General features: G+C 47.6%; 1 protein-coding gene across 2 annotated transcripts in view; it reads left to right on the plus strand.

Moving 5' to 3' along the window:
• The first annotated feature begins 2,809 nt into the window (after positions 1-2,809).
• The window catches only part of LOC139273360 (zinc finger protein 774-like), a 30,076-nt gene continuing 10,752 nt past the window's right edge, over positions 2,810-22,133 (plus strand). Inside the window, exons 1-2 of one of the 2 annotated variants that reach the window (XM_070890190.1) lie at positions 2,810-2,848; positions 3,424-3,586. The gene's annotated coding sequence lies outside the window, so the exon portion shown is untranslated. The other variant, XM_070890189.1, reaches the window with a different exon arrangement.

The following is a 22,133-nucleotide window of genomic DNA, read 5'->3' on the forward strand; positions in this document are numbered from 1 at the left end:
AGGCTCGAGGGGCCGTATAGCCAACTCCTGTTCCTATTTCTCATGTTCTTGTGACAGAGAGACCCCCTGGTCCCTCTGTACTGCAGCATTTTGTAATATCTCTCCATTTACATAATAATTTGTGTTTTTCTTTTCCTTGCCAAAGTGGAAAACCTCACACTTTCCCACATTATACACCATCTGCAACATTTTTGCCCACTCTCTTAGCCTGTCACTATCCCTCTGCAGATTCATTGTGTCCTCCTCACAACTTGCTTTCCCACCCATCTTTGTATCATCAGGAAACTGAGCTACATTACACTTGGTCCCAATAGTTGAGGTTCCTAGCACCGATCCCTGTGGCACCACACTAGTTACTGTTTGACAACCGGAGAATGAACCATTTATCCTGATTCTCTGTCTTCTGTTAGTTAGCCCTCCCTCTATCCATAAGAACATCAGAAATAGGAGCAGGATTGGGCCATTTGGTCCATCGAGCCTGCTCCTCCATTTAATACAATCATGGCAGATCTGATCATGGTCTCAGCTCCACTTCCCTGTCCACTCCCCATAACTCTTTATTCCCTTATCACTCAAAAATCTGTCTATCTCCACCTTAAATATATTCAATGACCCAGCCTCCACAGCTCTCCAAGGCAGCAAATTCCACAGATTTGCAACCCTCTCAGAGTTGAAATTCCTCCTCATCTCTGTTTTAAATGAGCGGCCCCTTATTCTAAGATCATCGCTCTAGTTCTGGTCTCCCCCATCAGTGGAAACATCCTCTCTGCATCCACCTTGTCAAGCCCCCTCGTAATCTTGTACGTTTCAATAAGATCACCTCTCATTCTTCTGAACACCAATGAGTAGAGGCCCAACCTACTCAACCTTTCGTCATGTCAACCCCCTCATCCCCGGAATTAACCTCGTGAACCTTCTCTGAACTGCCTCCAAAGCATGTATATCTTTTCGTAAATATGGAAACCAAAACTGCACGCAGTATTTCAGGTGTGGCCTTACCAATACCTTGTATAGCTGCAGCAAAACTTCTCTGCTTTATCCCCCTTGCAATAAATGCCAACATTCCATTTGCCTTCCTGATCACTTGCTGTACCTGCATACTAACTTTTTGTGTTTCATGCACCAGGACCCCCAGGTCCCTCTGTACTGCAGAACTTTGCAATTTTTCTCCATTTAATTTGTAATTTGCTTTTCTATTTATTCTGTCAAAGTGGATAACCTCACCTTTTCCCACATTATACTCCATCTGCCAAATTTTTGCCCACTCACTTAGTCTATCTATATCCCTTTGTAGATTGTTTGTATCCTCCTCACAATTTGCTTTCCCACCCATCTTTGTATCATCAAGAAACATGGCGACATTACACCTGATCTTCTCATCCAAGTCATTAATATAGATTGTAAATAGTTGAGGCCCCAGCACCGAACCCTGCGGCACCCCACTAGTAACGGATTGCCAAACAGAAAATGTCCCATTTATCCTGACTCTCTGTTTTCTGTTAGTTAGCCAATCCTCTATCCATGCTAATATATTACCCCCAACCCCGTGAACTTTTATCTTGTGCAGTAACCTGTTATGTGGCACCTTGTCAAATGCCTTCGAGAAATCCAAATACACCATATCCACTGGATCCCCCTTATTCATCCTGCTCATTACATCCTCAAAGAACTCCAGCAAATTTATGAAGTGAGAGTTCCCTTTCATAAAACCATGCTGACTCTGCTTGATTGTATTATGCTTTTCCAAATGTCCTGTTACTGCTTCCTTAATAATGGACTCCAGCATTTTCCAAATGACAGATGTTAGGCTAATTAGTCTATAGTTTCCTGCTTTTTGTCTACCTCCTTTTTTAAGGACAAAGCAGCCCACTTGATTGGCCCTGCATCCACCACCTTCAACATTCACTCCCTCCACCACCGGCGCACCGTAGCTGCAGTGTGCACCATCTACAAGATGCACTACAACAACTCACCAAAGCTTCTTTGGCAGCACATCCCAGACCCGCGACCTCTACCACCGAGAAGGCCAAGGGCAGCAAGCGCATGGAAACACCATCACCCGCAAGTTCCGCTCCAAGTTACTCACCATCCTGACTTGGAAATATATCGGCTGTTCCTTCATAGTCGCTGGGTCACAATCCTGGAACTCTCTCCCTAACAGCACTGTGGGAGCACCTTCACCACACGGACTGCAGCGGTTCAAGAAGGCGGCTCACTCTCACCTTCTCGGGGGCAATTAGGGATGGGCAATAAATGCTGGCCTCGAGAGCGTCGCCCACATCTGAAGAACAATTGAAGAAAGGAATCAAATTAATCAGAATGCACCAGATTAAAGTGACAATTCAGCACTTTCTGGGGAGGTGATTGGCCCAGACACATTGGGACTGAATAGTATTTCGAAAGATCCAGATAAAGGGGCAGGGGAAACACAGATACAAACAGAGACACAAATATAGTCACACGCGTACACACAGACACACATATAAGCACAGACATATAATCAGCCCGGTCCTGATGCCAGCTTATTTGACGTCACACAGACTGCGTTGCCAGGTTACCGACGTCACAAGCTCGCGTTGCTGGGTTACGGACGCCACACGCGCTGGGGCGGTTGAAGGGCGCGCCAGAATTCAAATCAGGACCACGTGACTGGGAGCGGCCCCGCCTCCAGCTGTGGGAGTGGGCGGGCGCTTTTGGAGCTGTGCCGGGCGTGGACTGGTGGGAACAGCTGCCAATCACCAGCTCCCACCCAATAGCAGCGACGGAACACGTCGACTCAATGAGCCCGCCCTGCGCATGTCCCGGATCCCCGGATGTTGACGGTTGGTGAAGGAATTGCAAAATGGCGGCAAGTGATCGGCGGTTGAGGGAGAGTGTCGCGGAGGGAGAGGGAGAGGGAGAGGGAGGAGATTATATGTCCACCCTCCCCACCCCCTCTCTTCTCCCTCTCAGACAGTGTGTAACCCGGGGCCCCAGTGAGATCAGACAGTGTGTAACCCGGGGGCCCAGTGAGATCTGACAGTGTGTAACCCGGGGGTGGGCCCAGTGAGATCTGACAGTGTGTAACCCGGGGGTGGGTCCAGTGAGATCAGACAGTGTGTAACCCGGGGGTGGGCCCAGTGAGATCTGACAGTGTGTAACCCGGGGGTGGGTCCAGTGAGATCAGACAGTGTGTAACCCGGGGGCCCAGTGAGATCAGACAATGTGTAACCCGGGGGCCCAGTGAGATCAGACAGTTTGTAACCCGGGAAAATTCTGGTGTTTTTCTCTAATCCCAGAAGGGCGGGACAGAGATCTGAGGAAAAGGATAAAATCAAACAAATACTGGACATGTACTTTGCTGAAATGTTGGGAAAACACTTTACACTCCATTCCATTTCACGATATTAATATTCTTCTCATTTTCTGCCCTGTCATAATTAGTTCCTGGTGAATGGTGGAGTGATTGAGAAAGTTCCACAGCTGGAAGGAAACAGGGATTGTGGACTGAGGAACAACAGCAGGTGAACCAGTGCAGGATTGTGAGAGCACCAACCAGTGAGCCCCTTCCGATTGAAAGTCTTCAATAGATCGACTGGGGAGGAAGGTAAGAGAAAGTGCCATTTACTCAGATACACACCGGTCCTGTAGACAGTACACACAGGTTACACAGTAAGCCAGGAAATGAGACTGGGAGAGTCTGACCACCGAGCACAATTATCCAGCATGAGGCCGTGTAATGGGATGTGAAGTGAGATCAGTTTCTGTCTCTAAACACAGTCACAGTGAATCTTGTGTGTGTTTTAGAGTAAAGGGCTTTGATCTAAGAGGTGACTCCAGTTTGAGGCAGAGCCCAGCAGATGGACCGGTCTCTGTACATTCGGTGCGGCTGCACTCACACTGACACCATCAGATCTCAATGTTAAAATATTTCCCATCTGGTGAGAAAGCCAATGGAAAGATTGAAGCGGAAGCACAGAGACAATTCACTGATCACGATGCACAGACCCATCTGAAAGACCAGCACGGCCTATCACCCATAGAATCAATTATTCATTCATCAACATTTAGAATTATAAGAAAATGTTTTAATAACTACTAATATTGAAGCATTTCCGATTAATTGATCAATAGAGATATGTAGTTTTCTAATATACTGAAACACAGATATGGAGAGTTGCAGTTTATTGATTGGCTTCGTACTTGACCCCGAGATGAGCTTCTGAACCCATATTCCCTCAATTACCAAGTACGCTTACTTCCACCTCCATAATATCGCCGATCTCTGCCCCTTCCTCAGCTCATCTGCTCAAACCCTCATCCACGCCTCTGTTACCACTACATTGAACTATTCCAATGCTCTCCTGATCGGCCTCACACTCTCCGCAAACTTAAGCTCATCAAAAACACTCCTGCCCGTAATCCTTACTCAAGAACACAAGAAATAGCAGCAGGCGTAGTCCATATGACCCTTCTGTCTACTCCACAATTCAGTAAGATCTCTATTCAACAGAGAATTTCAAAGATTCACAACGCTAGTGAAGAAATATCTCCTCATCTCAGTCTTAAATGGGCGATCTCTTATCCTAATACTAGGATCCCTACTTCGAGACTATCCAGCCCTTGTCAATTCTACTAAGAATTTTATGTTTCAATGACATCACCTTCCATTCTTCTAAACTCCGGAGAATATAGGCCTATTCTAATCAATCTGCCCTCAGCCCTCGCATCCCAACTTGTACCAATTTCCGTTCATCCATCACCCCTGAGCTCGCTGAATTGCATTGGCTTCCTGCTCCATCAATGCCTCAATTTCAAAATTCTTATCCATGTCTTGAAATCCGTCTGGGACCTTGCCCCTCCCTATTGCTATAATCTCCTCCAGCCCTACAACCCTCAGAGATCTTTGCATTCCTCCAGTTCTGGCCTCTTGAGCAGTCCCAATTTTCATCCCTCTAATATTGGTGGTCGTACCTTCAGCTGCCGAGGCCATAAGCTCTGGAATTCCCTCCCTAAACCTCTGGATCTTTATAATACTCCTTAATACCTACCCTTTTGAACAAGCTTTTAGTCACCTGTGCTAATATTTCCTTATGTGACTGGGTATCAAATTTTGTTTGATAATGGTCCTGTGAAGCGTCTTGGGACATTTTACTATGTTTCAGGCGCGTTATAAATGCAATTTGTTGCTCATAACTGAAGTTATTTCGAATTGTAATGACTCTCACTGGGGTACAGTTTCCTCTGGCACTGACTCTCACTGGGGTATAGTTTCCTCTGGCACTGACTCTCACTGGGGTACACTTTCCTCTGGCACTGACTCTCACTGGGGTACACTTTCCTCTGGCACTGACTCTCACTGGGGTACACTTTCCTCTGGCACTGACTCTCAATAGGGTACCGTTTCCTCTGGCACTAGCTCTCACTGGGGTACAGTTTCCTCTGGCACTGACTCTCACTGGGATACAGTTTCCTCTGACTCTGGGGTACACTTTCCTCTGGCACTTAGGGTACCGTTTCCTCTGGCACTGACTCTCACTGGGATACAGTTTCCTGTGGCACTGACTCTCACTGGGATACAGTTTCCTCTGGCACTGACTCTCACTGGGGTACAGTTTCCTCTGGCACTGACTCTCACTGGGATACAGTTTCCTCTGATTTTACTGTGTATCTAATTCGTGCTGCCCCTGCCCTGGGAGTGCTTGATGGGACAGTTTAGAGGGAGCTTTAACCTGAAACTGATCAGGAGCTGCAGGTGGAAAGTTTTCAGTGCAGTGGCAGATCGTACTGCTGCTGAATTTTAATTGATAAGCTGCCAGCAGCGCAGTCGGGCTGGACACTGAAGTTTGCCCTGCGGCAGTGTAGAGGGAACTTTACTCTGTATCTAACCCATACTCCACCTAGTCTGTGGGAATTTCGTGTGAATTTTAAAGCAATTGCTAGGGGAGATAGAGAGAAATTGATTCTGCTGCGGTGGGTGTCGAGGACAAGGGGACATAACCTTAAAATCAGAGCCAGGCCATTCAGGAGAGATGTTAGGAAATACTTCTTCACTCAATGGATGGTTGAAATATAGAACTTCCCACAATAAGCAATCGATGCTCGCCCATTGAATAATTCTGGGCCTGTTGTGATTTCTGCCCAATGACCCGTTGGCAGATGGAGTATAATGTGGGAAAATGGGAGCGTATCCACTTTGGTAGGAGAAATAAAAAAGCAAATTACTATTTAAATGGGGAGAGATTACAAAATGCCGTGTACAGCGGGATCTGGGGGTCCTTGTACAGGAAAAACAAACATTTAGCATGCAGTTGCTGCAATTAGTTCGGAAGGCAAATGGAATGTTGGCCTTTATTGCAAGGGGGATGGAGTATAAAAGTAGGGAAATCCTGCTGCTGCTGTATATAACATTGGTAAGACCACACCTGGAGTACTGCGCGTAGTTTTGGTCTCCTTATTTAAGGAAGGATACACTTGCACTGGAGGCAGTTCAGAGTAGGTTCACGAGGTTGATTGCTGAGATGAAAGTTTGAGCAGGTTGGGCCTATACTCCTTGGGGTTTAGAAGACTTGGAGGTAATCTTATTGAAAGGTATAAGATTCTGAGGGGGCTTGACAGGGTAGATGCAGGGAGGATGTTTCCCTCCGTGGGGGAATTTAGAACTAGGGGGCATAGTTTCAGAATAAGTGGTTGCTCATTTAAAACCAAAATCCGGAGGGATTTCTTCTGAGGGTTGTGAATCTTTGGAATTTGCTCCCTCAGAGAGCTGTGACGGCTGGGTCATTGAATGTATTTAAGGTGGAGATAGACAGATTTTTCAACGATAAGGGAGTCAAGGATTATGGGGCGTAGGCGGGGAAGTAGAGTTGAGGCCTGGATCCGATCAGCCGTGATCTTATTGAATGGCGGAGCAGGTTCGAGGGGCCAAATGGTCTACTCCTGCTCCTATTTCTTATGTTCCATACCTGCCCTTCGAGTGTTTGATGGGACAGTGTACAGGGAGCTTTACTCTGTATCTAACCCCGTGCTGTACCTGCCCTGGGAGTGTGATGGGTCAGTGTAGAGGGAGCTTTATGCTGTATGTAACCCATCCTGTACCTGCCCTGGGAGTCTCTGATGGGACAGTGCAGGTGGATGTTTATTCTGTATCTAATCTGTGCTGCACCTGTGCTGGGAGTGTTTCGTTAGACAGTGTACATAAGAACATACGGCCCCTCGAACCTGCTCCACCATTCAATAAGATCATAGCTGATCTGATCATGGACTCTGCTGCACTTCCAGGCTCGCTCCCCATAACCCCTTATCATTGAAAAAACTGTCTATTTCTATCTTAAATTTATTCAATGTCCCAGCTTCCACAGCTCTCTGAGGCAGCGAATTCCAAAGATTTACAACCCTCTGAGAAAATAAATTTCTCCTCATCTCTGTTTTAAATTGGTGGCCCCTTATTCTAAGAACATGCCCTCGAGTTCTATTCTCCTCTATCAGTGGAAGCATTCTCTCTGCATCCACCTTGTCGAGCCCCCTCATAATCTTATACGTTTTGATAAGATCACCTCTCATTCTTCTGAACTCCAATGAGTAGAGGCCCAATCTACTCAGCCTTTCCCCATAAGTCAGCCCCCCTCATCCCCGTAATCCACCTAGTGAACCTTCTCTGAACTGTCTCCAAAGCAAGTATAACCTTTTGTAAATATGAAACCAAAACTGCACACCGTATTCCAGGTGTGGCCTCACCAAAACATTGTATAGCTGTAGCAAGACTTACCTGCATTTATACTCCATCCCCCTTGCAATAAAGGCCAAGATACCATTGGCCTTCCTGATCACTTGCTGTACCTGCATACTATCCTTTTGTGTTTCATGCACAAGTACCCCCAGGTCCCGCTGCACTGCAGCACTTTGCAATCTTTCTCCATTTAAATAATAACTTGCTCTTTGATTTTTTTCTGTCAAAGTGCATGACCTCACACTTTCTAACATTATACTTCATCTGCCAAATTTTTGCCCACTCACTTAGCCTGTCTATGTCCTTCTGCAGATTTTTTGTGTCCTCCTTACACATTGCTTTTCCTCCCACCTTTGTATCAGCAGCAAACTTGGCTACGTTACACTCGGTCCCTTCTTCCAAGTCGTTAATATAGATTGTAAATAGTTGGGGTCCCAGCACTGATCCCTGCGGTACCCACTAGTTACTGGTTGCCAACCAGAGAATGAACCATTTATCCTGACTCTCTGTTCTCTGTTCGTTAGCCAATCCTCTACCCATGCTAATATATTACCCCCAATCCCGTGAACTTTTATCTTGTGCAGTAACCTTTTATGTGGCACCTTGTCAAATGCTGCCTTAAAGTCCAAATACCCCACATCCACTGGTTCCCCTTTATCCACCCTGTTCGTTACATCCTCAAAGAATTCCAGAAAATTTATCAAAATGACTTCCCCTTCATAAATCCATGCTGATTCTGCGTGACTGAATTTTGCTTTTGCAAATGTCCTGCTACTGCCTCTTTAATAATGGGCTCCAACATTTTCCCAACCACAGACGTTAGGCTAACTGGTCTATAGTTTCCTGCTTTTTGTCTGCCTCCTTTTTTAAATAGGGGCGTTACATTTGCAGTTTTCCAATCTGCTGGGACCTCCCCAGAATCCAGGGCATTTTAGTAAATTACAACCAATGCATCCACTATCCCTGTCGCTACTTCTCTTAAGACCCTAGGATACAAGCCATCAGTTCCAGGGGATTTATCGTCCTTTAGTCCCATTATCTTACTGAGTACCACCTCCTTATAGTGATTGTGATTGTGTTAAGTTCCTCCCCCTCTATAGCCCCTTGACTATCCACTGTTGGAATATTGTTCGTGTCCTCTACCGTAAAGACTGATACACAATATTTGTTTAGAGTTTCTGCCGTCTCCATGTTGCTCGTTACTAATTCCCCGGTCTCGTCCTCTGAGACCAACATTTACTTTAGCCACCCTTGTTTCCTTTTTATATACCTATAGAAACTCTTGCTGTTTGTTTTTATATTTCGTGCTAGTTTACTTTCATAGTCTATCTTCCCTTAATCATTTTTTAGTCATTGTTTGCTGGCTTTAAAAGCTTCCCAGTCTTCTGTCCTCCCAGTAGTTTTGGCCACTTTGTATGCCCTTGTTTTTAATTGGATACCGTCCTTTATTTCTTTAGTTAGCCACGGATGGCTATCATTTCTCTCTCACCCTTTCCTCCTCACTGGAATATATTTTTCTTGAGAGTTGTGAAATATCTCCTTAAATGTACACCACTGTTCATCAACCGTCCTGCACTTTAATCTATTTTCCCAGTCCACTTTACCCAACTCTGCCCTCATACCTTCATAGTCTCCTTTATTTAAGCTTAGTACGCTGGTTAGAGATCCAACTTTCTCACCCTGCATCTGATTTTGAAATTTTATCATGCTGTGATCACTCATTCCGAGGGGATCCTTTACTAGGAGATTGTTTATTAATCCTGTCTCATTACACAGGACCAGATCTAAGATAGCCTGCCCCCTGGTTGGTTCTGTTACATACTGCTCAAGGAAACCGGCCCTTATGCACTCTATGAACTCTTCTTCAAGGCTACCCTGACCAATTTGGTTTGTCCAGTCAATATGGAGGTTAAAATCACCCATGATTATTGCTGTTCCCTTTTTACAAGCCCCCCCCTATTTCCTGGTTTACGCTCCGACCAACAGAGTTGCTAATGTTAGGGGGCCTATAGACTACACCCACCAGTGACTTTTCCCCTTATTCCTTATCTCCACCCAAACTTTTTCAACATCCTTATCATTTGGGCCAATATTGTTTCTCACTATTGCAGTGATTCCATCCTTTATCAATAGAGCTACCTCACCTCCTTTTCCTTTCTGTCTGTCCTTCCGGATTGTCAAATACCGCTGAATATTTAATTCCCAGTCTTGGTCACCTTGCAACCACGTCTCTGTAATGGCTATCAGATCATACCCATTTGTATCTATTTCTGCTGTCAACTCATCTATTTTGTTCCAAATGTTACGTGCATTGAGACAAAGTGCCTTTAAGTTTGTTTTTTTACACTTTTTTCCTGCTTGTTTCCTCTCTCCTTCAAACTCACTTTTTAAAATTTTTGCTTTCTAATTCCAGCTTTACTCCCCTCCTTACTGAATCTATTGTCAGGTTCCCATCCCCCTGCCAAACGAGTTTAATCCCTCCCCAACAACACGAGCAAACCCCCCCCCCCCACAAGGATATTGGTCCCGGCTCTGTTGAGGTGCAACCTGTCCGGTTTGTACAGGTCCCACCTCCCCCAGAAGCGGTCCCAATGTGTCAGGAATCTAAAACCCTCCCTCCTGCACCATCTCTCCAGACCCGCATTCATCTGCTCTATCCTCCTGTTTCTGTACTCACTAGCTCGTGGCACCGGGAGTAATCCGGAGATTACTACCTTTGAGGTCCTGCTTTTTAATCCCTCTCCTAGCTCCCTAAACTCTGCCTGCGGGAGAGGGGAGGGAGCAGAAACAGAGAGTGTGGAATTGAACACAACCAGAGTTAGTGCCTTAAGGGAAGGGGCAGATGGGAGGGAGGGGAACCAGTGAGTGCAGAACTGAACCCAGACACAGTCAGCACCTTAAGGGGAGGGAGGAGAACCAGTGAGTGTAGAACTGAACCCAGTCAGAGTCAGCACCTTCAGGGAAGGAGAGGGAGGGGAACCAGTGAGTGTAGAACTGAACCCAGTCAGAGTCAGCAACTTCAGGGAAGGAGAGGAGAAGGGAGGCAGTTCAGAGAAGGTTCACGAGGTGGATTCCAGAGATGAGGGGTTCTTATGAGGAAATGTTGAGGAGGTTGGCGGCAATATATTAGCATGGATAGAGGATTGACTAACTAACAGAAAACAGAGAGACAGGATAAGTGGTTCATTCTCGGTTTGGCAATCAGCAACTAGCGGGGTGCCGCAGGGATCAGTGCTGGGACCCCAACTATTTACAATCTATATTAACGACTTGGAAGAAGGGACTGAGTGTAACGCATCTAAGTTTGCTGACGATACAAAGATGGGAGGAAAAGCAATTTGTGAGGAGGACACAAAAAATCTGCAAAAGGGCAGACAGGCTAAGTGAGTGGGCAAAAATTTGGCAGATGGTGTATAACGTGGAAAGTGTGAGGTCATGCACTTTGGCAGAAAAAATCAAAGAGCAAGTTATTATTTAAATGGAGAAAGATTGCAAAGTGCCGCGGTACAGTGGGACCTGGGGGTACTTGTGCGTGAAACACAAAAGGATAGTTTGCAGATACAGAAAGTGATCCGGAAGGCCAATTGTATCTTGGCCTTTATTGCAAAGGGGATGGTGTATAAAAGCTGGGAAGTCTTGCCACAGCTATATAAGGTATTGGTGAGGCCACACCTGGTATACTGCATGCAGTTTTGGTTTCCATATTTACGAAAGGATATACTTGCTTTGGAGGCAGTTCAGAGAAGGTTCACTAGGTTGTTTCCAGGGATGAGGGCACGACTTTTGAGGAAAGGTTGAGTAGGTTGGGCCTCTATTCTTTGGAATTCAGAAAAATGAGAGGTTATCTTATCGAAACGTAGTAGATTAGGAGAGTGCTTGACAAGGTGGATGCAGAGAGGATGTTTCCACTGATGCGGGAAAACTAGAACCAGAGGGCATGATCTTAAATAAGGGGCCCTCCCATTCAAAACAGAGATGAGGAGGAATTTCTTCTCTCGGGGTTGTAAATCTGTGGAATTTGCTGCCTCAGAGCTGCGGAAGCTGGGACATTGAATAAATTTAAGACAGAAATAGACAGTTTCTTAAATGATAAGGGGATGTGGGAAGTGGGCGAGAAAGTGGAGCTGAGTCCATGATGGAATCAGCCATGATCTTATTGAATGGCAGAGCAGGCTTGAGTTGCCGTACAGCCTACTCCTGTTCCTATTTCTTATGTTCTTCTGTTCCCTGCCCGCTCCCCATAATCCCTTATCCCCTTATCGTTGAGAAACTGAGCCATTGGGAGGAGGGTCCAGTGACCCTGCTGGAAAATGCACGTGTGAGGCCTCAGGTGAGGACAGTGGAATAGCCTGTTGACACTCACTGTCGAGGTTCACACATGGACATTGGGCACATGGGTCACATATTGGAGAGAAACTGATGAGTGTAGAACTGAACCCAGCCAGAGTCCACTCCTTTAGGAGAAGGAAATGTACCAGTGAGTGTATTTCTTAACCCAGCCAGAATTGGTGGTGAAAACTAAGAGTGGAGGAGAAACAGTCGAGAAATGTATGATGGGTTTGGATTTCAACAAAGCAGGAGGGACAATGTGTGGGACAGGGATTTACAGCTTTGGAAGAACAAGAGAGGAAAGAATGTTCCATGGAAACTAGGGGGCCAAGTTTCGACTGACCCAGAGAACGGCGCACCTCCGCAAGGTCTGCCGACTTTCTAGAAGGAAAAGCGCTCCTAGTACTTGCCTCCGGATTCTCCACGATGATCAGGCCTGCTTTGGACTGGGCTACAGCCCTGTGCCGAAGAGTGCTGGCAGCTGCACGCGCACGCAGTAGCTCCGACCCTCCCAGCGCGTCGTGGCTCTGGGCGATCCTATCCCCGGCCGAGTGGCCTAGCCCGGGCCAAGTGGCCTGCCTGCCTCACCGTCCCTCGCCTCGCCGCTGCCAAAACTCGGGCCTCACCTTGCCTCACAGTCCCTCGCCTTGCCGCTGCCCAACCTCGGGCCTTGCCTCACCGGCTCTCAACTCGCCTCACCGTCCCTCGCCTTGTCGCTGCCCAACCTCGGGCCTTGCCTCGCCGCCCCTCACCTCGCGTCGCAGCTGCTCAACCTTGGGCCTCGCCTCGCCACCACTGCTCTTACCTCCAGACCTACTCGACGGCCCGCCCAAACACCACCTCCGCGATGAGGCCGCCCGACCAGCTATTCGGCCGGGCCCCCTCCGCCCCCCCCACCACCTGCTCAGCAGTGGGCACGCCTGAACTGTTTCCCTTGAAAATGTCATCAGGCAGGCAGGGCTGAGTGTGTGGCTGTGTTCTGCTGGAGGGCTCCCGGTGCTCCCGAATGGATAGGTGCTGCAGTAGGTGAGGTAGGAACTTTACATTTTTTATTTATTGATTCATTGATTTTTTTAATTTTTAAAAATTATTTATTGATTGATTTATTGATCATGTATTATTGATGATGGTTCATTATTTTTAAGTGAAGTGTTTAATGCTTTGTAAAATCCTCCAACTTCCCTCAAACTTTCCTTCCCCCTACCGCCCCCCCCGCCATTTTCTTGCTACCTGCGCCTAATTTCTGAAGTGTCCGCAAGGTTTTTCTGAGTGTACAAAAGTGGACACTTACTCGGGCCTAAGTTAGTTTGGAGTAACTTTTCGCTGTCTAACTTGCTCACTGTCCCCAAATGTTGCCTCTCCCGTCTGGTGTAGCAATCCTCTCGGCACGGAACTGGAGACAACTCCAGACCAAAACTGTATGCAGTACACCAGGTGTGGTCTTACCAACGCCCTGTACAGTTGTATCAGGACTTCCCTACTTTTGTACTCCATCCCCCTTGCAATAAAGGCCAGCATTCCATTTGCCTTCCTGATTATTTGCTGTATCTGCATGCTAACTTTTTGAGTTTCATGTACAAGAACCCCCAGATCCCTCTGTACTAGAACATTTTGTAATCCATCCCCATTTAAATAATAATTAGCTTTTTTATTTTTTCTGCCAAAGGGGATAACCTGATATTTTACTGCATTATAGTCCATCTGCCAGATTTTTGCCCGCTCATTGAGCCTATCTGTATCCCTTTGTAGATTCTTTGCGTCCTCCTCACAACTTGTTTTCCCACCTATCTTTATATCATCAGCAAATTTGGCTACGTTACACTTGGTCCCTTCATCAAGTCATTAATATCAATTGTAAATAGTTGAGGCCCCAGCACTGATCCCTGCGGCACCCCAAAAATTACAGTTTGCCAACCTGAAAATGACCCATTTGTCCTGACTCTCTGTTTTCTGTTAGTTAGTCAATCCTCTATCCATGCTAATATATTACCCCTAACCCCGTGAGCTCTTAGCTTGTGCAGTAACCTTTTGTGTGGCAATTTATCAATGCTTTCTGGAAATCCAAATATACGATATCAACTGTTCCCCTTTATCCACCCTGCTCATTACATCCTCAAACAACTGCAAATTTGTCAAACATGATTTCCCGTTCATAAAACCATGCTGACTCTGCTTGACTGCAATATGTCCTGCTACTACTTCCTTAATGATGGACTCCAGTATTTTCCCAATGACAGATGGTAGGCTAACTGGTCTATAGTTTCCTGCTTTCTGTCTCCCTCCTTACTTGGACAAGAGTGTTAGATTTACAGTTTTCCAGTCTGCTGGGATCTCTCCAGAATTCAGGGAATTTTGGTAGATTACAACTGATGCAGTCACTATCTCTGCTGCCACTTTTAAGACTCAAGGATGCATGTCCTCAGGTCCAGGGGACTTGTCAACCTTTGATCCCATTTGTTTGATTAGTACTTTATCTCTAGTGATAGTGACTTTTAAGTGTCCCCCTCACCCACAATATCTCCTTGACTATTGGGATGTTTTTAGTGTCCTCCACCGATACAAAATATTTGTTCAAAATCTCTGCCATTTCCATGTTTCCCATTATTAATTCTCCAGTCTCATGTACTAAGGGACCAATGTTTACTTTCGCTACACATTTCCTTTTTATGTACCTGCAGAAGCTCTTACTATCTGTTTTTATATTTCTTGCTCGCTTGCTCTCATATGCTATCTTCTCTATCTTTATCATTTTTTTAATCCTTTGCTGGTTTCTAAAAATTTCCCAATCCTCTGGCCTTCCACTGTCCTTTGCAACATTGTATGCCTTTTTTTTCAATTTGATACCATCCTTTACTTCCTTTTAGCCAGGGATGGTTCATCCTTCTCTTAGCATCTTTATTTCTCACTTTAATAAATCTTTGCTGAGGGTTATGAAATATCTCCTTAATAGTTTGCCACTGCATTTCTACAGTCTTACCCTTTAACATATTTTCCCAGTCCACTTTGTGTCAGTGACAAGGGTTGGTTTATATCACATGGGGGGAGCTTGGTGTCAGTGACTGTGGGGTTGGTTCAACCTTCTTTGACCTGACCAAGGCCCTTGATACTGTCAACCGTGAGGGATTATTGAGTGTACTCTTCAAGTTCGGCTGTCCTCAAAAATTTGTCACCATCCACCGCTTGCTTCATGATAACATGCAAGTCATGATCCTGACCAATGGATCCACCACAGACCCAATTCATGTACGAACCCGGGTGAAGCAAGGCTGTGTCATTGCACCAAAGCTCTTCTCAATCTTCCTTGCTGCAATGCTACATCTCGCCGTCAGTAAGCTTCCCGCTGGAGTGGAGATAATCTGTAGAACAAACGGGAAACTGTTCAAGATCATGCCATCCTCTGTCATCGAATTATAATGTGCAGATGATGCTTGCGTCTGCGCTCACTCAGAGGACAAACTCCAAACCATCATCAGCACGTTCACCATAGCGTCTGAGAGCATCGGCCTTACACTAAACATCCATAAAACAAAGGTGCTCTATCAACCTGACCCCTGTCACACAGCACTGCCCTCTGGATTATCAAAATCCATGATGAGGCCTTGGACAACATGCCTCGGGAGCCTACTGTCAACAAGGGCAGATAATGGTAACATGGTCCAACACCGCCTTCAGTGTGCTAGTGCAGCAATTGGTCGCCTAAGGAATAGAGTGTTTGAAGACCAGAATCTTAAAAGCGGCACAAAGCACATGGTCTGCAGAGCAGTAGTGATATCTGCCCTCAGACATGGACTATACAGCAGACACATGAAAGCACTGGAGAAGTATCATCAACGCTGCCTGCGTAAGATCCTGCAAATCCATTGCAGGATAGGTGCACCAACATCTGTTCTTGCGAATACCAACATCCTTAGCTTTGAAGCATTGACCACGCTCGATCAGCTACGATGGATGGGCCACATTGTCCATATGCTCGATACGAGACTCCCAAAGCAAGCGCTCTGCTTGGAGCTTCATCACTGCAAGCGATCCCCAGGGGGGCAGAGGAAACGCTTCAAGGACACCTTCAACGCCTCCTTGAAGAAGTTCAACATCCCTACCAATACCTGGGAATCCCTGGCACAAGATCACTCAAAATGGAAGCGAATAATCCGTGAGGACGTTGAACACTTTGAGTCTCTTCACAGATGGAAGGAGCGCACGACAACCCAAGCACTTCAACAAACCGGCACTTCAACCAACGTACTTTCAACCACCTTCTGTCCAACCTGCAACAGAGACTAGCTTCCACATTGGAATTTATAGACATCGGAGACCTTATTTTTAATGTGGAAGCAAATCATCCTCGACTCCGGGGGACTGCCTATGATGATGATGGTTGGTTAATATCAGACAGGAGATTGGTGTTCGTGACAGCAGTTGGTTTATATCAGACAGGAGATTGGTGTCAGTGACTGTGGGGTGGGTTTATATCAGACAGGAGGAGATTGGTGTCAGTGACTGGCGTGGGTTAATATCAGACAGGAGGAGATTGGTGTCAGTGACTGTGGGGTGGGTTTATATCAGACAGGAGGAGATTGGTGCCATGGAATCAGCAGTTTACAACACAGAAGGAGGACATTTGGCCCATCGTGTCTGTATGGCTGAAAAACAGCTATCCACCCTAATCCCACTTTCCAGTTCTTGGTCTGTAGCCCTGTAGGTTACGGCACATCTCGTGCATATCCAAGTAGTTTTGTAAATGCGATGAGGGTTTCTGCCTCTACTACTCTTTCAGGCAGTAAGTTCCAGACTCCCACCTCCCTCTGGAGGTTATGCTCGAACTGTGTAAAACACAAGTTAGGACATAGCTAGAGTACTCACACAGTTCTGCTCACCACATTACAGGAAAGATGTGATTGTGTTGGAGAGGGTACAGAGGAGATTTACGGGGATGTTACCTCGACTGAAGAATTTTAGCTATGAGGAAAGTTTGGATGAGCTGGTGTTGTTTTCTTTGGAATAGAGGAGGCTGAGGGGAGACTTAATTGAGGTGTATGAAATTATGAGGGTCCCAGATGGAGCAGATAGGAAAGACATAAGAACATAAGACAAACAAATAGGAGCAGGGGTAGGCCATCTGGCCCCTCGAGCCTGCTTCGCCATTCAATAAGATCATGGCTGATCTGACCTTGGCCTCAACTCCATTTCCCTGCCCGCTCCCCATAAACCATTGACTCCGTTATCATTCAATAATTTGTCTCTCTCCACCTTAAATCTGTTCAATGAGCCAGCCTCCACAGCTATCTGGGGCAGAGAATTCCAAAGATTCACGAGCCTCTGGGAGAAGAAATTCTTCCTCATTTCCGTTTTAAATGGGCAGCCCCTTATTCTGAAACTATGCCCCCTAGTTCTAGATTCCCCCACAAGGGGAAACATCCTCTCTGCATCAACTCTGTCAATCCCTCTCAGCATCTTATACATTTCAATAAGATCACCTCTCAGTCTTCTAAACTCCAGTGAGTATTGGCCCAACCTGCTCAACCTTTCTTCATATGACAACCCCTTCATCTCGGGAATCAACCTCGTGAACCTTCTCTGAACTGACCTATTTCCCTTTGCAACGAGGTCAATAACCAGGGGACACAGATTTAAAGTAATTGGTAGACGGTTTAGAGGGGAGTTGAGGAGAACCTTTTCACCCAGAGGGTGGTGGGGGTCTGGAACTTGCTGCCTGAAAGGGTGGTAGAGGTAGAAACCCTCACCACATTTGAAACGTACTTGGATATGCACTGGAAGTGTCATAACCGACAAGGCTGTGGAGCAAGAGCTGGAAAGTGGGATGAGGCTGGATAGCTCTTTTTCAAGCAGCACAGACACAGTGGGCCGAATGTCCTCCTTTTGTGTCATAAATTTCTATGATTCTGTGGTAGTTGAAATCCACGATTATTGCTGCCTAATTGGGTTTGGACTTCTCAGAAACGTTCCTACATATTTGCTTTTCTATCTCCCTCTGACTGTTTATAGTATACTTCCAACATTGTGATTGCCCCACTTTTGTTCATCAGTTCAACACATATGGCCTCATTTGATGATCCTTCTAACATATCATCCCTCTTCACTGCTGTAACAACACCTCACCTTATCTGCCTTATTCCCTAAACTTCTTGCATTATGGTATATACCATTAAGCACTGCCAAACTCCTCTGTTGTTGATTTTCTAGCTTTTGTTTCCTCTGCCTTCCAAACTCATTGACATAGAAACATAGAAAATAGGTGCAGGAGTAGGCCATTCGGCCCTTCGAGTCTGCACCGCCATTCAATGAGTTAATGGCTGAACATGCAACTTCAGTACCCCATTCCTGCTTTCTCGCCATACTCCTTGATCCCCCTATTAGTAAGGACTACATCTAACTCCTTTTTGAATATATTTAGTGAATTGGCCTCAACTACTTTCTGTGGTAGAGAATTCCACAGGTTCACCACTGACAAATTTTCTGCTCCCATTTCCAAACTTTGCTTCTCTCCCTTCTGAATCTAGGCTCAGGTTCCCATCCCCCTGCCAAGCAAGTTTAAACCCTCCCCAACAGCATTAGCAACCCCCCAGGGAGGATAATGGTATCGGCCCTGTTGAGGTGTGACCTTATCCGGCTTGTACAGTCCCCATCCCCTCAGGAATCTGACTGTTCACACTCGCCCCTCAGAATGGTCCTGCAGCCTCTCAATGACATCCTTGACCCTGGCACCAGGAAAACAACCTGCCATCCTGGAGTTACGTCAGTGGCCGCAGAAAGGCTTGTCTGGTCCTGTAACTGTTGAAACCCCTTTCAATATTGCCTTCCTGACCTTGCACCAAGCCCACCCCCCCCACTCCCTCCCTCGTACTGTTGAGCCACCCATTATGCCTTGGACTTGGCTCTGGCTGTACTCCCTGAGGAACCACCATTATAGAGAGTGAGATGCACTCGAGGTCTCCTGCACTACCTGCCTGGTCCTCCATGTCTGTCTGACAGTTTCCCATTCCCTCTCTGCCTGCACACTCTTATGCTGTGAGGTGACGATCCCCTGAAAGGTGTATCCACGTAGCTCTCAGCCTCGCGGTTGCAGCGACACACGTTGCTGCTCAAGCTCTGAAACCCGGAGCTCGAGCTCCTCCAGATGACGACACTTGTTGCGCACATGAGAAGTGTGGTTGCTCCACAACAGGGTTTCATCTGTTTAAACAGAAACAACTAAAACTGTGTTATTTCCTGAAATAATACCTGCTGTCTGTCCTGAATGGATCCCTGTCACTACCAAATGCTGCAATGTTTCCTCCACCTCACAGGGTTCCATCTGTTTAAAGCCACAACAGAAAGGTCCAGTATCCTCCTGCAGTTTGAGAGAAACCAGCTTTAACAGTGGGGCAGAGTTTTAACCAATGAGGCAGATCCGTGCTCAGCCCCGCCCACTGGGGGGGCGGGTGCAAGCCCCACCCCTCACACACTCTGATTGGTTGGATGACCAACCACCTGCCTGGTCCACCAGCCCCGCCCCCGCTCTTCCTATTGGTTGGGAGCTGCCATCAATCAGCCGGGCAGTGTGAGCTGAGCATGCGCGGTGGGTGAGGCAGGGGATGAGAGATGAGTGGTGGGAGGGATCGGGTTAATAAAGGACGCGCTTATTTGTACTGCAAAAATGGCCACCATACTCCACCCTTTGTCTCTGATTGGTCTCCTTGCAGGGTAAGCCACACCCTGAAGTTTCACTGGAATGTGTAACTGGAACAGCCCATCCCAAGGTCGCACTGACTTTGCAAATTGTAACTTGATCCACTTTGACTTCCTGAAGCAAAACAGGACAGAGCTCCCCAGAAATCAGCAAGGGCCAGCCAAAGTGCCTTACCCCAGTCCCAGTGCATTCCTCCCCCAGCCGAACTGCCGTACCCCATTCCCAGTGCATGTCTCCCCCAGCTGAAGTGCCTTACCCCAGTCCAAGAGCATGCCTCCCCCAGCCAAAGTGCCTTACCTCAGTCCTACTGCCTCCCGCAGCCGAAGTGCCTTACCCCAGTCCCAGTGCATGCCTCCCCAAGCCAAAGTGCCTTACCTCAGTCCCAGTGCAAGCCTCCCCCAGCCAAAGTGCCTTACCTCAGTCCCAGTGCAAGCCTCCCCCAGCCAAAGTGCCTTACCTCAGTCTCAGTGCATACCTCCCCCAGCCAAAATGCCTTACCCCAGTCCAAGAGCATGCCTCCCCAGTCCTGCTTCTCGGCAACACCTGCATGGAATGATTCGGTCCGGGTGCGGGGGTGGGGGTGCTTGACATAAAGAACATAAGAAATAGGAGTAGGCCAAACGGCCCCTCGAGCCTGCTCCGTCATTTAATACAACCATGGCTGATTCGATCAGCGACTCAGGTCCACTTCCCTGCCTCCTCCCCATAACCCCTTATCGGTTAAGAAACTGTCTATCTCTGTCTTAAATTTATTCAATGACCCAGCTTCCACAGCTCTCTGGGGTGGTGCTTGTCGCCTGTCAGTCAGAAAAGTGCAGAACAAATAGTTCCCTGGGTTAATAAACCCCGGGGGTACGCGGGCTTCACACAGCCTGAGTGCAGGCCCAGGCCCGAGAGACAACACTCCACACCATCCGCTTCACACACACCCGGGCTCGGCCTCAGGCCTGAATCACAGCACGCAGGCCCTGTGTTTGCCCCCCGGTTCCAGGCCCGCTCAGTGAGCGCCCGGGGGAGTGGCCTCAGCGGCCGCCATCTTGATCAGGACGGAAGGGGGAGCGGGCTCAGCGGCCGCCATCTTGGTCAGGACGAGAGGGGAGTGGGTGCAGCGGTCGCCATCTTGGTCATGGCGGGGGAGCGGGCTCAGCGGTCGCCATCTTGGTCAGGGCGGGTCTCGCAGCGCATGCGTGGCCCTTTGTGCTGGGACAAAGGGTGGGCGGGGCTTCAGGGTGTCTGTCAGTTTGATTGGTCACATGTTTGTGCCCAGGTCAGTGGTCTCTGAAAGAGGGCCTTGTTGTGCTGATAGTCGTCTGGTGACCCTGGGCCTGTGCTCATCCTATTGGGCCAGCCCGGGTTCATCCTATTGGGCCAGCCCATGCTCACCCTATTGGGCCAGCCCATGCTCACCCTATTGGACCAGCCCGGGCTCACCCTATTGGGTCAGCACGGGCTCACCCTATTGAGCCAGCCCGGACTCACCCTATTGGGCCAGCCAGGTCTCACCCTATTGGGCCAGCCAGGTCTCATCCTATTGGGCCAGCCCAGGCTCACCCGATTGGACCAGCCCAGGCTCACCCTATTGGGCCAGCACAGGCTCACCCTATTGGCCAGCCCATTCTCACCCTGTCGGGCCAGCACAGGCTCACGCTATCGGGCCAGCCCGGGCTCACGCTATCGGGCCAGCCCCGGCTCACGCTATCGGGCCAGCCCGGGCTCACGCTATCGGGCCAGCACGGGCTCAAGCTATTGTGCCAGCACAAAAGGCCCAGTGACCAGCAGAGAAAATCAGCAGCTGATTGATTTTATCCTCACTCTGCGTATGGAGAATGCAGATCTGAACCCGACCATGTAAACTGGAAATGATGAACATCATTGGCCTTTGAATGTGGAAGGAGCAATGTTTATCTATTCTGTCTGTGGGAAAATATTTCAAACATCAGTGTGGCTGGCAAAGCACTGAGACACACACACATCCGAGTGAGAGTGTTCCAGTGCACTGCCTGTGGAAAGAACTTCAATCAGTTACACAGCCTGATAAACATCGCACCACTCACAGCGGGGAAAAACTACACGTGTTCTGTGTGTGGACGAAACTTCAACTGATCGTCCAACCTGGAGAAATAAAAGGACACCCGCACCATGGAGAAGCTGTGGGAATGTGGGGATTGTGGGAAGGGATTCAGTTCCCAGTCTGATCTCGAAATTAATCATCACAATCACACCAGAGAGAGGCCGTTCACCTGCTCCATGTGTGGGCAGGGTTTCACTCAGTCATCCGATCTGCTGAAACTCCAGTGACTTCACACTGGGAAGTGTGGAAAGGGATTCACTCAGTCATCTGAATTGTGAGTTCACAAGTGACTGCAGAGGTTGGGTTCTACTGTTATTATTGCTGTTAATCGCATCCTG

This window comes from Pristiophorus japonicus, chromosome 9 (genome assembly GCF_044704955.1).
Source record: "Pristiophorus japonicus isolate sPriJap1 chromosome 9, sPriJap1.hap1, whole genome shotgun sequence".
Classification (NCBI taxonomy): Eukaryota; Metazoa; Chordata; class Chondrichthyes; family Pristiophoridae; genus Pristiophorus; species Pristiophorus japonicus.